Below are 15,769 nucleotides of genomic sequence, written 5' to 3' on the forward strand. Positions count from 1 at the left end.
GTCTTTAGAGATGAAAATAATCAAAATAAAAAAACATTGTGTTGCTCCATACATTCCTATAAGTAGAAGGCCTGTGCCTTTCAACCTCCAACCAGGTTCTTTGTTGCTTTCATGTGCAGCAATGGATTTTGAGCACAAGTGAGAGGGTCGGTGCTATCCGGAATCCTTGGCACGTCACAACTCTGACGTTGCCCTATTGAAGTTGACATGTAAAATGGTTAAGGTTAGGTAAAGGTTAGGGACGTCCCAAGGATTCCAGAAAGAGCTAACCCAAGTGAGAGGGTGGTAGTGGGCGGAGCGTCGCAGTAACTACAAGCAGAATCAGACCCCTTTGAAAGCACAGCGGATAGAAATTGTGAAAATAGCAGGCTCGCTATCTACAAGAAGGTGCTGTCTTTCCAACCATATTTCGAATAAACGAGGGTAAGTTGCAACCGACAATGTTATTTCAATAGTAGTACGACCCAGCCGGTGCGAGATCATGTAAATTATGGAAGTGTTATTTTCATTTCTCTTTGTATAATATGTAGCGAACTTGCTAGTAGCGTCGCTACAACGTTGCCATCGCGTCGCAAATGGACTTTGCAGAGGGGCGTGTACGATTTAAAAAAAAAAAAAAGTGTAACTGAAGCAATAGTGAATTATACACTGAATAGTTGTGTTGGCCTACTAGTAGGGTTAGTAACAACAACGGCTCTGTAGGTTACTACTAATCCCATCACCCACCTAGTCTAATTCAAACGCAGGAGTGAGTCTATAGGCTCCTAAAGCCACACGTTATAGTAGGCTGTTGTCTGAGAATGTTGCATAGCCTACACGGGACAGGACGCTGAGTTTAGTTTAAACTAGTGCATTGGTGTGTTTTATTATGATATATTTATCATAGCATTATGCAATATCGAGTGCAGCATTATGCAATGTGAGAGACATGTATGGGGCCCCTAATAGGATAGTATTTTACAGTTTACAGTAGGCCTGAATAATTAATGGGAAAGGAAGTAGGAGACCTTCAAACCTTTGAGTCAGTCATTGCTAATAGCCAGATGTTATTTGAACACCTAAACTCAGCAAAAAATAAACGTCCTCTCACTGTGAACTGCGTTTATTTTCAGCTAACTTAACATGTGTTAATATTTGTATGAACATAACAAGATTCAACAACTGAGACATAAACTGAACAAGTTCCACAGACATGTGACTAACAGAAATTGAATAATGTGTCCCTGAACAAAGGGGGGTCAAAATCAAAAGTAACAGTCAGTATCTGGTGTGGCCACCAGGTGCATTAAGTATTGCAGTGCATCCCCTCATGGACTGCACCAGATTTGCCAGTTCTTGCAGTGAGATGTTACCTCACTCTTCCACCAAGGTACCTGCAAGTTCCTGGACATTTCTGGGGGGAATGGCCCTAGCCCTCACCCTCCGATCCAACAGGTCCCAGACGTGCTCAATGGAATTGAGATCCGGGCTCTTCGCTGGCCATGGCAGAATACTGACATTCCTGTCTTGCAGGAAATCACGCACAGAACGAGCAGTACGGCTGGTGGCATTGTGATGCTGGAGGGTCATGTCAGGATGAGCCTGCAGGAAGGGTACCACATGAGGGAGGAAGATGTCTTCCCTGTAACGCACAGCGTTGAGATTGCCTGCAATGACAACAAGCTCAGTCCGATGATGCTGTGACACACCGCCCCAGACCATGACGAACCCTCCACCTCGATCTCGCTCCAGAGTACAGGCCTCAGTGTAACGCTCATTCCTTCAACGATAAACGCGAATCGGACCATCACCCCTGGTGAGACAAAACCGCTACTCGTCAGTGAAGAGCACTTTTTGCCAGTCCTGTCTGGTCCAGCGACGGTGGGTTTGTGCCCATAGGCAACATTGTTACCGGTGATGTCTGGTGAGGACCTGCCTTACAACAGGCCTACGAGCCCTCAGTCCAGCCTCTCTCAGCCTATTGCGGACAGTCTGAGCACTGATGCAGGGATTGTGTGTTCCTGGTGTAACTCGGGCAGTTGTTGTTGCCAACCTGTACCTGTCCCGCAGATGTGATGTTCAGATGTGCTGATCCTGTGCAGGTGTTGTTACACGTGGTCTGCCACTGCGAGGACGATCAGCTGTCCGTCCTGTCTCCCTGAAGCGCTGTCTTAGGCATCTCACAGTACGGACATTGCAATGTATTGCCCTGGCCACATCTGCAGTCCTCATGCCTCCTTGCAGCATGCCTAAGGCATGTTCACGCAGATGAGCAGGGACCCTGGGCATCTTTCTTTTGGTGAAGTTATTTGGATTTTTACGAATAATCTTTGAAAGACGGGGTCCTGAAAAAGAGACGTTTCTTTTTTTGCTGAGTTTATCTGTGCTGGTGTGTGTTATTGTAGGCCTAATTCAACCATGCATGTGTTTTTCCCAGTGCACTGTAACAATGATGGAGTATTTCATGTTTGATTTTGAACATCCCATATTTTTCATTGTCTATTTGAACAATCATCCAATAAGCTTCCAATCTCCCAAGTGATGTTTGATTACTCTTTCCCATTGATTACAATCCAGCCTTGCCTAGGCTACAGTACACATGTCAACAACCCAAAGAATAAGGAAGCATTATGATTTCTATGAAAAATGCCTTGAGATGAATTCTTAGTCCTTCTCTGTACAGTGTTATCCCATCATGGGTAAGAGTCATGCAGCCAGGCAGTGAAAGGCTTGGTAAGAGCATTGATGGTTGTTCAGATGATGAACAGGAATGTCTGAGGCTCTGTGCTGACCTGGCGAATGAATGTGTGCCATCACCCTGTCTTTGACTTGCTGATATCAGGTTATTATTCACTGGGCACCAAACGTAACCAAACTCAATGAAACATGGGGGGACTTGCAGGACTTGTCCAATAAGAAAGAGTTGTTTTCGTTTTCTGCTGCAAAGTGTTTTGCTATGCTATGCACTAGTGAGAACGACCCCGGTGAATGTGTGCCATGCCATCTCTGGAATGCAGATTGCTGTTAAATTTGGGTTCAATACTGGAGATCAGAGCATATTCCACTAAACTATTGCTTCTTTAGTCTGCTAGCTGTTGATATATTTTTCCAGTCAGTTAGTGGGCTGTAATTGCCCTCCTTTATGAGGATTAGTAGAGACAAACTAGGCTAGCAGTCTGTAGAGAGAACTGGAGGGGTATCTCCCAGGATTTTGTTGGAATGGGAGGAACACCCGTTCGATTGGAACTGCTACACACACACACACACAGACTTGTTTTTAAGATCGGTTTGTTTTAGAGGTCGACCGATTATGATTTTTCAACGTCGACACTGATTAATGGAGGACCAAAAAAAGCAGATACCGATTAATCATACGATAAGAATTAATAAATATATATATATAAATTATTTGTAATAATGACAATTACAACAAAACTGAATGAACAATGAACACTTATGTTAACTTAATACATAAAATCTATTTAGTCTCAAATAATGAAACATGCTCAATTTGGTTTAAATAATGCAAAAACACAGTGTTGGAGAAGAAAGTAAAAGTGCAATATGTGCCATGTAAAAAAGCTAACGTTTAAGTTCCTTGCTCAGAACATTAGAACATATGAAAGCTGGTGGTTCAATATTCCCAGTTAAGAAGTTTTAGGTTGTAGTTATTATAGGAATTATAGGACTATTTCTCTCTATACCATTTGTATTTCATATACCTTTGACTATTGGATGTTCTAATTGGCCCTTTAGTATTGCCAGGCTAATCTCAGGAGTTGATAGCCTTGTCATAAATAGCGCTGTGAGTCAAGCATTGCTAAGAGCTGCTGGCAAACGCAGTAAAGTTTGAATGAATACTTATGAGCCTGCTGCTGCCTACCACCGCTCAGTCAGACTGCTCTATCAAATCATAGACTTAATTATAATATAATAAACACAGAAATATGAGCCTTTGGTCATTAATATGGTCAAATCCGGAAACTATCATTTCGAAAACGTTTATTCTTTCAGTGAAATACGGAACCGTTCCGTATTTTATCGAACGGGTGGCATCCATAAGTCTAAATATTGCTGTTACATTGCACAACCTGCAATGTTATGTCATAATTATGTAAAATTCTGGCAAATTAGTTCGCAACGAGCCAGGCGGCCCAAACTGTTGCATATACCCTGACTCTGCGTGCAATGAACGCAAGAGAAGTGACACAATTTCCCTACTTAATATTGCCTGCTAACATGAATTTCTTTTAACTAAATATACAGGTTTAAAAAATGTATATTGATTTTAAGAAAGGCATTGACGTTTATGGTTAGGTACATTCGTGCAACGATTGTGCTTTTTTCGCGAATGCGCTTTTGTTAAATCATCTCCCGTTTGGTGAAGTAGGCTGTGATTCGATGATAAATTAACATTGATTATATGCAACGCAGGACAAGCTAGTTAACTACACATGGCTGATGATATTACTAGGTTAACTAGTGATTGATTGATTGTTTTTTTTATAAGATCAGTGTAATGCTAGCTAGCAACTTACCTTGGCTCCTTGCTGCACTCGTGTAACAGGTGGTCAGCCTGCCACGCAGTTTCCTCGTGGAATGCAATATAATCGGTGTCCAAAAATGCAGATTACCGATTTTATGAAAACTCAATTTACTTTTTACATTTTTTGTCATTTAGCAGACGCTCTTATCCAGAGCGACTTACAGTAGTGAATGCATACATTTCATGCATTTTTTTTGTACTGGCCCCACGTGGGAATCGAACCCACAACCCTGGCGTTGCACACACCATGCTGGCGTTGCAAACACCATGCTCTACCAACTGAGCCACAGGGAAGACCCTAATTAATCGGCCATGCCGATTAATCGGTCGACCTCTAGTTTGTTTTAGTACACCAACCCACACCCTTGACCCCAGTGCGGATGATGATTAAAATGTATTCCTCATATGAAGTTTGTTTCCCGTCTCTCTCACTCTTTTTCCTTCCTTTCTCCAAGTGCAAACGTTTGGCAGTGTGTAGAATGCAAGATTTGTCAGTGCACTGTAGCAAGGGGGGGGGGGTCTTGTGTTGGACTCAAGAAACAATGTTTTCTGATGTCATGAAAGATTTGAAAACCTAGGTTAATATTTTACAATGTTTCAAGAAAAACAGGTTGATCCAGCTCAGTGGTGTAGTGGATGCTATATGCAGATATAACCCGTATACCCACTTTTTGTTCAGTGGGTATTGCGTATACTCACTTCTTAATCCCCACTGATGCGTATCAAAGTGGTGTGGTGGAGGTATACACCCTATCAATTATGTAGTTGTAGTACAATAGAGAAATCATGCGAAAAGTAACCTACACAAATGCAAAGCCCGTGAAATACTATGTTCAGATGCGCGCCACACAGTTTCAGAAGGCAGCAAGACAGTGCAGCTCTCAACTGGTTGTTGCAACTCACAGAAAAACATCGGAAGCCACTAAGGAAGGGTAGGTAGAAAATAAGTTTAAACTTTTATCTACCAGTATATGCTAAGGTAACAATGGATATGTAAACCATGTATTGAAAAAGATTTGGTCCGAAGTCTTGGTTGAATCTTTGCGATGCGCAATTCAGTCATCATGCGCTTTTTAGCACATCGATTTCTAAAGGCTTCCCCCAAAAACCTTCACATCTAAATGTTGACTGCAAAGTAGGCCTACCCTGGCAGAATGATACCATGATGATTTGAATCAATCAGGGGGAAATTTGTTTTGCAAACTCTGCCATCAAATGTAGGACAGAAACACCACTAGCCAAACAGTCTCTTGCTAGGTGCGCAATTTAATTAAAAGGTTACTGCACCCTCACAAAAAGGAACACACTTGTAGTGAATTTCAGCGACTACATAGCATAACTGCTTTACTGTCATTATATTCATTTAGTTAAAAAAAATAACATTTAAAAAATAATCTACATGCACTTTATTATTGGATTCCCTGGCCTGCTGGTTTTGTTGTCAATGCTGATCCTATAGAATCAAGCAACAGCACTGGTAACATGATTTTTTAAGTTTTTTAAATTATTATATATATTTTTTTATACATCTCTTTTCGAACGCTTCCGCATGTAATTATTACATTGTCATCTTCAACCTAGGTGTGGATACACTCAAAATGGCTGCCAGTCCACCAATTATGCAATTCATTACATTTCTATGGAATAGATACTGTATGTAGCGACCCGCTTGGACAGTTGTGTGCCTGTGTTCTGACGTCCTGTTGTTGTGTGGTTATCATGGCACGTTTACCGGTTACTCAGGCTTTCGTGGGGTCCAGCAGGCCAGTCCCCCTGATGTCTGCCAATCAAAGGAATGCCTGGAATGTTTCGGTGCCAGGCCTCATTGTGGTTGGTGGACCAGTGGGGGGGGCTGGGCACTGCAGGTTTTGTTATATTGGCATGCTTAATGATTCTCTCTCTCTTACGTCCTGGATCAGTGAGATAGCCATCAGGGTTAGTGATTTGGTATATAACAATTTATTTGGTGTAGTTATACTATTCAAATTGTATAATAAACAGTTTGATACGAGAATGTGATCCACTGTCCTGGACAATCTTTTATTCATGATATGTCGAGATCATTACAATACTTTATTGTCCATTTGGTTAAAATGGAATTTCACAGTGTGCCAGTTTCCAAACCGATCTCCCTTCAGACACCGATCTCCCACCACTCTCTCTTACATGTGACATCTGACTGCCACATAAAGCCTTGAGAGAACCCTCCCCAAGCACTGTCACTGCCCCCTCAACACAACGCTCTACACTCTGCAGCATGGAGCGGATAACATTTCCATGTAAACGGGGTTGGCTTCAGCGTAGATGTTACTAAAACGAGATTATGAGTGTGGGAGTACACGTGGGTACTGTGAAATAAGATATTTTCTTAAATACCCTCCTTTCTCCTTTGAGGCAGATAACATGTCCATTCTAACAGGCTTGACTTTAGACTAGATTTAAGGAGGACTGGGTAAGGCCTCTATTTCACAAATGGGCTACCACCACTGTAATTAATTATTTCTCAATAATCATTTTCTGTGCAAATGTCAAATATATGCCAAACATCTTTCCACCCTTCAAATTACTTTTTGAGTGGATTTAGATTTCAGGAATTAAACTTTAGGAAAAATTTGGGGCCATATTAATGCAGAATGTCTTGATGCTAATTTAGTCATCCGCTAGCTACACACATTCACTGTCCCTCCTGCTTTTGCTCTTGCATAATAATAACACAGCACCATCTGTTTAACCCAGGCAATGTGCTGAGCAGTCAGCAGCAGGTCCAAATTTGAAGACACTAGTACGCTTTTCACACTACTGGGCCAACCTGAGTCAGGCAAAGTTGGAATGAACAAGATTGTGTCCTATATTTTTAATTTAACCTTTTATTTAACTAGGCAAGTCAGTTAAGAACAAATTCTTATTGTCAATGACAGCCTAGGAACAGTGGGTTAACTGCCTTGTTCAGGGGCAGAACAACAGATTTTTACCTTGTCAGCTTGGGGATTCAATCTTGCAACCTTTCGGTTACTAGTCCAACGCTCTAACCACTAGGCTGCCGCCCCCGATTTATGTCTCCGTAATCTAGCATGGGTAGATGGTCATCTGAATCGGGGTTAGTTTGGCAGCTGGGGTGAAAGAGGAGCCATTACAATAGAGGAAACCAGGTCTAGATTTCACTTTAGCCTGCAGCTTTGATATGTGCTGAGAGAAGGACAGTGTACCGTCTAGCCATACTCCCAAGTACTTGTATGAGGTGACTACTTCAAGCTCTAAACACTCAGAGGTAGTAATAACACCTCTGGGAAGAGGGGCATTCTTCTTACCAAACCACATGACCTTTGTTGTTTTGTTCAGAACAAGGTTAAGGGTAGAGAAAGCTTGTTGGTGGTTAGAATAGGATGGGAGGCTAAAAAAAATTGTGGGAACAAACAGTCTGTCCCACGGTTGGGTAAAGAAAGTTTGTAGTCAACAAAGCATGCAGAAGTCATGAGGCAAATAGCAAAATGCACAAGAACATTTTTTAATATATAACGACTTGGGGCTAGACATTGTAAGTTCAGAGTCACTCGCCCCAACAGTGTGTGTGTGCTGGAGGCGAGCGAAAGCTCAGGAGAGAGGGGGGAGTGTGGCCAGGGGGAGACAGGCCAGGGTAGACGGTGAACAGATCGCCAGGTGGAATCCAAGCAGCAGTGTAACACCCACTTAGGATAAGCTTTTATTTCTGGAGGCAGATGTCTTGTTGAAAATGCCAGTGGATGGTTTTTGAACAGTGGGCGGGGGCTTCAAAGACTCCTGCCACTTGTTGGGCCCAAAGGCCTCGACACTTCCCACGTCACACCTCCGTGCTAATTGAAGTTGTATCTGGTTTGTCCTAGCAAGCCTGGCAGCCTTAACTCAGCATTCAGTCCCCATAAAGTAAAATATATCATTGTAATGTACTTTATTTTTTATTAGCATTTTTTTCTTGGCTTTCAAAATGGTATCAGACCAAACGCTACACTACTCACTCAGTTCCAGGTTGGATGGTGTCCTCAGGCCTGCTATTTGTTTGCTAGAGCACTCTCTGTATAGCTTGGAAAAATAGAACCTTGGTAGCAGTAATCCTTCCAGTTCATTTTGGCCAAAATTAGTTTGCAGGTTTGGAGTTTTGATTTGGAGCAAAGGCCGTGCGGTGGAGGGTAGCATCCTGCATATGTCCCTGCCAAAAAAAACAAGTTTATTTAACTCCAAATCTATGCGCCAACATGCTGTGGATTTCTACTCTTCCCTCTACAAGGCGGAGGATTGTGATCCTCTTTGTGGTGAAGAGTTGTTATAGTGAAGCATTCAAACAGTAAGTTTTCAATAGAAACTACTTTGTAGCAAGAAATCGCCTAGTACCGTCACCAACAATCTGACTCATCGCCTCCTATTGAAAATGACTATTTTCCATTCATTTGGTGGCTCAAAGTATTATCCAGTGAATACACTGGGTAATTCATTAGGATAACTGCTGCTTCCTCTTTCAGGTCAAGGTCAAATTATATCCACCTGCTTTACAGTGCATTTGGAAAGTATTCAGATCCTTTAAATTTTTCCATATTTTGTTACGTTACAGCCTTGTTCTAAAATTTATTAAATACATGTTTTCCCTCGTCAATCTACACACAGTACCTCATAATGACAAAGCAAAAACAGGTTTTTAGAAATTTTTGCAAATGTATTAAAAATAAAGTGAAATATCACATTTACAAAAGTGACCCTTTACTCAGTACTTTGTTGAAGCACCTTTGGCAGTGATTACAGCCTCAAGTCTTCTTCGTTATGACGCTACAAGCTTGGCACACCTGTATTTGCGGAGTTTCTCCCATTCTTCTCTGCAGACCCTCTCAAGCTCTGTCAGGTTGGATGGGGAGCGTTGCTGCACAGCTATTTTCAGGTCTCTCCAGAGATGTTCAAGTCCGGGCTCTGGCTTAGGGCCTTTGTCCTGTTGGAAGGTGAGCCTTTGCCCCAGTCTGAGGTCCTGAGCGCTCTGGAGCAGGTTTTCATCAAGGATCTCTCTGTACTTTGCTCTGTTCATCTTTCCCTCGATCCTGACTAGTCTCACAGTCCCTGCCACTGAAAACCATCCCCACAGCATGTTGCTGCCACCACCATGCTTCACCGTAGGGATGGTATTGGCCAGGTGATGAGCGGTGCTTGGTTCCCTCCAGACGTGACAAATGGCAAACAGGCCAAAATGTTCAATCTTGGTTTCATCAGACCAGAGAATGTTGTTTCTCATGGTCTGAGAGTCCTTTAGGCGCCTTTTGGCAAACTATAAGCTGTCGTGCCTTTTACTGATAAGTGTCTTCTTTCTGGCCACTCTACCATAAAGGCTTGATTGATGGAGTGCTGCAGAGATGGTTCTCATCTCCACAGAGGAACTGGAGCTCTGTCTGTGACCATCGGGTTCTTGGTCACCCTGACGAAAGCCCTTCTCCCTCGATTGCTCATTTTAGCCCGGTGGGCCAGCTGTAGGAAGAGTCTTGGTGGTTCCAAACTTCTTCCATTTAAGAATAATGGAGGCCACTGTGTTCTTGGGGACCTTCAATGCTGCATACATTTTTTGGTACCTTCCCAAGATCTGTGCCTCGGCAAAATCCCGTCTCTTAGCTCTACGGACAATTCCTTCGACCTCATGGCTTGGATTTTGTTATGGCATCCACTGTAAACTGTGGGACCTTTATATAGACCGGTGTTTGCCTTTCCAAATCATGTCCAATCAATTAAATTTACCACCGGTAGTCTCCAATCAAGTTGCAGAAACATCTCAAGGATGATGAATGGAAACAGGATGCACTTGAGCTCAATTTCGAGTCTCATAGCAAAGGGTGCGAATACTTGTGTAAATAAGGTATTTCAGTTGATGTGCACAAAAAACCTACCTCTTTTCTCTTTGTCATTATGGGGTATTGTGTGTGTAGGGTGATGAGAGCAAAATGTTTATTTAATCAGTTTTAGAATAAGGCTGTAACAAAATGTGGAAAACGTGAAGGGGTCTGAATACTTTCCTAATCCACTGTATGAGGATGAAAATCATGTTATATGATTTATTGAATATGATTCCACTGTACATGGACCTCTATCAGTCTGCCATAAATGTCAATCTCAGTATTGTTATCTCTGTTCAAAACAAATCAATGCTGGAATGTAGACTTCTAATTCAATAATATGAAATGGCATCTAACTCCTATTTCTAAAAATGTATTTCAAGTGGCTTATCAGGGCACAAAAATATTTATGTAATTATACATTACTTTGGATTATAAAGCGTCACTTGAAGTCGGATTCAATAATGACATTACGCAGTCGATAACCACTCGTCCCCCAGCTGTAAGAGAGCATTTTAGTGAAATCAGAATAGTATTTTAATAGCCAGAAACACATAGAAGTATTTCCATCTTCAACATTCATGAGTACAGACGTGATATCATATTGGGCTACAAATTGGATGCTTGAGGATGGTTATCAGGGCTTTGCCATGTAAACACTGCAACAGACACACAGAACACATTGTTCAATGCTCATAGCATCTCATTTACATGAGTGAAAAGGGCCATGGCTACAATGCGTTCTTCTGTTATGAGTTCGGAACACTAGTTATGAGGCACAGGCAACAGTTGTCAGGCAGTGGATTCCTACATCCCAAAGAAGGATTATTATGGATTCCATCTATGACAGGCATTCACTCTGGAGTTAGAGACTGCACTCACTGTCTGTAAGCATAGTGGACTTCGCCATGTATCACTGACCCATCCAGACATGGAGGCACACACACACAGGAAGTGAGAGAGGGTGAGTTTGAGACCAAAACTTTAGTTTCCTCTCATAGCAAAATCCTTTCACAAAATGACTTGACTGGCATATTTTTGGAGCTAACTCAAGTGTTTTTTTTTATCCTGGTGTTTTTTTTTTTCTTTCTATGAACTAGGTTTGATGAAAAGGTATTTTCAACAGAACTTCCTGCTCTGATTGAAAGCGCTGTGGTAAAATTATCTTATTTCTATTTCTTGTGTGTTTTTGTTCTGCTTTATTTTATAGTACTACAGATATTGATTACTTCATTTTTATGAAAGAGCTTGCAAGAAAGGTATTTCACTGTACTTGTGCATGTGACAATTTTTTTTCAACTTTTAATGTTTGCACAGTCAGACAAGCCAATTAAATGGGTTTTCTCTCCAACCTAATGACTAAAGGGGTGTAGAGTTGGGGTACATAACATTACACAGCCGAATGCTGTCTCAAATGTTCTATCTATGATGTTGAAATAAGCTAACTGAAATGTTATTTTTCATTACATTCTCTATTGTTATTGGAGATGTAGCAGGTGTAAAATAAACGCCTGAAGGTAAATCCACCTACATACTGGTCTTGACGAGAGAAACTCCCGACAGTTTTTCATTTTCTGCACTGTAAAACCTATCCAGTAAATGTGTAGGAGGAGTTAAGATGGAGTGTCGCCTCGTTAGCGTCCAAAAGCGGAAGAAGCATCAGGCTCTCTTCCCATTTCCCCTGAGCTGCAACATCCGGTTGTTGGGGACTCTGCAAAGGTTATTGGAGATCAAAGTCAAGAACACACATGTTCATCTCAATGGGCCCTTCCCCTACCCTCCCAACAGTAACTCTGGTACATCTGCAGAGCTGAAACTTAACATCTATCTTCTCTCTTGCTCGCTAGCTAACAGCTTTTTGACTGAAATGATTGTAGTACTAACAATTAGTCGCCACCTCCGCTCTCCTAATGCTTTCATCATTGCCTCATGTCAGGATGCAGGCTGGGAGAGGACGGAAAAGTTATGGACAGCATCTGGACTGTTGCAGAATTTCTCCAGAGCCGTCTTACTGTAATCGATACTACTCTTTAGGTTAGTTTCCCCCAAGGCATTGTGTTGGAATGTGGCCCAGATTGATTCATTCCTTTGATTACATTGGAAGGTTATACATTGTAAATTATTTAGGCATTGCATCAGTGAGAGATTTAGAGTGCATTTTGAACCAAATCTTTATCCAGAAGAACATTTATAGGCTCATTTTGGGTTCAAAGATGACACATGGTGTTGCAACCTGTATCCCTACTCTACCTAGTGCAATCTGTCATGAATGAGATTTCTATTCCCAGTTCTCTGTAACAAGTCTGGAACGTGTTCATAACACATTTCATTTGGAGTAGAGTTGGTGTGTACTGTAATGATAGATTGCTATACTATTACATAAGTTTAAAAGGCTATTCCCAGTTTCCATGGTAATGTGCTTTGTTTCCATAGTGACCACAGTCAATGCTACACCCCTGCACATTTCTGATGTGCACCAGTTGTTGAGTAATAGTGGGAAGGGGGGAACCTGTGTGATGTGGGGTTAGTACATAATGCAGATGAATCAGCCAGGTGTGAAATGTACAACTCTGGGCCTGATGCTATGATTGCAGCTTTTATCAGTAGCTGCACAGTACTATATCCTGAAAGCGTGATTTTTAAGTATAAGATATGTATGTAAAACGTTGAACTGATATTCCTTGTAGAAATGTACGGATGGATGGAAAAGGCCATGATGTTTCCACTGAGCTTGGGGATGGTTGGACGCTTCGGTGTGGCAGAATGGGCACAGTAGATCTGTGGTGACGGTAGTCAGCAACAACATGAATGGGGAGTGTTTTTTGTGTTTGTTCAGCTTCATGATGATACTGTACTGTATCAAATGACATGGCAAGCACTGAGCAGCATGCAGTCTCTTGACATCCTTAGGATCATTCCATCTCCCAAAAAGCAAGAGGATTTCGACACCCACCATCTGAAATTGTGATGAAATCGTTTCTGTAGTTATCATTTTATTTGATCTCTACTTGATTGCACCCAAATTGTGCCTTTTTAAAAAAAAAAACATTTATAAATATAGTACTTATTAACATCCGATAACACCGTAAGTCTTCCTAACAATGAGTAAGACGTGGAATCTAGGCTTGGACGGTATACCGTATATACCATATACTGGGGTATTTGGAAATGGCCACCGGATGGTGTTTAGAAACTACCAATACTGGTCCAAATCGGATGTTAGGTACTATATTTTTGGTAGATGATATGAATCCCATAAATTAAAAAGGGAAAATGTTTAGGTCATGTTTTCTATGTAGCTACAGATATACATAGGCTATACTAGTACATTGCCTAATTTTCCTATTATTTGACAGCTTAGCTGTCGTGTTAGGGTAGATGCCCGCGCAGTGGAGCGCATATGATATTGAGTTGCAGTGACATTTGTTTACATAGCCAGCGTAGTAGTGGATTGTTTTGTCCTGTTTTTACCGACGCAATTCATTTGGAAACTGTCCCAGCTTCGTAACTAATCAGCTAACTTTGTAGTTGGTCTGTCAGGCAAGAAAACGAGTTGGAGGCAACATTGTGCTTTGCTCACGACGCTGTCACTTACTTGATAGTCTCACTTCCTCTCTACAAAGACAACCAGCTATGACCATCAAAATAGATTAAGGATTATTCTAAACCTGTTTGGCTAAATTGCACATTACAAAGATGACAATCTTTTCCTTTCAACATCCTAAATAAACAGTAGTTGATGTGTTGAATCTGTAAATCGTTGTGCCACATACTTTGACTTCTTACCATCTATGAAAAGTAATCTGTACATGGGTCTTGAAGTGTTTGTACCCTATATAGCCTTTTATGGTTATAATCTGACCCATCTATGAACATATTCATGAACATCATTTTGTGTACTCTATCCTGTCTGACATGCATATGCACAACATGAATTGAGAAACAATCTGGCCACTGAGGGCTTCGTAAAATAATTTGGATTGAAAGTGCTGTATAGCATCATGATACTGTTTAGTGTGTGTGTGAGTGGAATGGGAGGCGTGTAACTGTATCACACAATTTATTATGGAAACCCCTAATAGGAGATTATTAGGAAGCGAGTATGTGTATGGTTGAGAAAAAGATATGAAGGAAGAAAGACGGGAGAGAGATGATGTGTGAAAGCGAGGGAAGTGATGTGGAAACTCAGGGCTCAACAGCAGAGGGCAAGGAGGAAGAGGAGTTAGAGATGATAGCAGGGATAGAGATGTAGGGTAGGAGGAAGAGGGAGAGGCTCCCTCTCAGGTGTGCTATGTTTCCATAGAGTGTGTCTGCCCCAAGTCCAACCACAGCCTGGGCCTAAAGTGACAGCAGGAGGGATTTTGGAGTTGTTTTTAAAAGTTGTAGGAGTCTGTTGACTTTTAAAAAATGTTACATTTAATCTGCTGTTTTAAAACACCAACCTGTCCGCCACCACATCCAATTCACAGAATTGTTGTCCGAGTAGGCTACTATTTCTATATTGTGTAAAGCCTAGTCTGTACGAAATATTTTTGAGAGAGGTTGTCTACATTTTGAAATGGTCTCTGAATAGTTGTTTGCATTTTTACATTGTTACAGAAATAAGAATCTTTGTCAATAAAATTGCCTAATTTGTGTGGGTGCATTCAGATTTTTTTTCTCTGGATTTTTCTTGATCTATTACTCAATCTAAGTACTATTTGTACATTATGTGCCACTTTGTAGGATGGGTCCTTGTTTCAAGAAGTTTCATGGCACGTTGTAGGCTAAATGCAAACACTTCAGTAACAGTGTGACACATCTTGTAGGGAAATTGTGTACTTTTTAAAATAGTCTTCTGTGTCTTCTCTCTATCTGTCTCTATCTAATACTTGTTGCCTTCACTGAATTGTTGTCAAAGTAATCTACTATTTCTAAATTTGTCAGGCCTGGTCTGTACTAAATCTTATTGAGAGAGGTTATATACATTTTGAAAGGGTCTCAGAATAGTTGTTGACATTGTTACAGAATTAAGAAAAGTTGTCAATCAAATGGCCAACTTTGTGTGGGATTTGAAATACTTTCAGAATATTGTCCTCTGGTCACGTTTTGATTTGTAAAAAAAATAACAATTTTTACGTAAATAATATTTGTACGTATAACATATTATACTTGGTACATTTTTGGTGAGTAATTTCGTCAAATTTGCAACAATTTAGATACTGTAGTTTTTTGTTGCATTAAAACTTATTTGGGATAGGGGGCAGTATTTTCACGGCCAGATAAAAAACGTACCCGATTTAATGTATAGAATATGCATATAATTAGTAGATTTGGATAGAAAACACTCTAAAGTTTCTAAAACTGTTTGAATTGTGTCTGTGAGTATAACAGAACTCATATGGCAGGCCAAAACCTGAGAAGATTC

At 41.0% G+C, this 15,769-nt stretch overlaps 1 protein-coding gene across 15 annotated transcripts in view; it reads left to right on the forward strand.

The window, feature by feature from the left end:
- Positions 1-272: 272 nt before the first annotated feature.
- The window catches only part of LOC115159101 (alpha-adducin), a 56,740-nt gene continuing 41,243 nt past the window's right edge, over positions 273-15,769 (forward strand). For 5 of the 15 annotated variants that reach the window (XM_029708500.1, XM_029708504.1, XM_029708503.1 and 2 more), the window contains exon 1: positions 274-423. The gene's annotated coding sequence lies outside the window, so the exon portion shown is untranslated. Of the gene's footprint in view, positions 424-15,769 lie in introns of all 15 variants that reach the window. The other 10 variants (XM_029708511.1, XM_029708509.1, XM_029708510.1 and 7 more) reach the window with 4 other exon arrangements.

The sequence above is a fragment of the Salmo trutta genome, chromosome 23 (genome assembly GCF_901001165.1).
Source record: "Salmo trutta chromosome 23, fSalTru1.1, whole genome shotgun sequence".
In the NCBI taxonomy this organism is placed as follows: Eukaryota; Metazoa; Chordata; class Actinopteri; order Salmoniformes; family Salmonidae; genus Salmo; species Salmo trutta.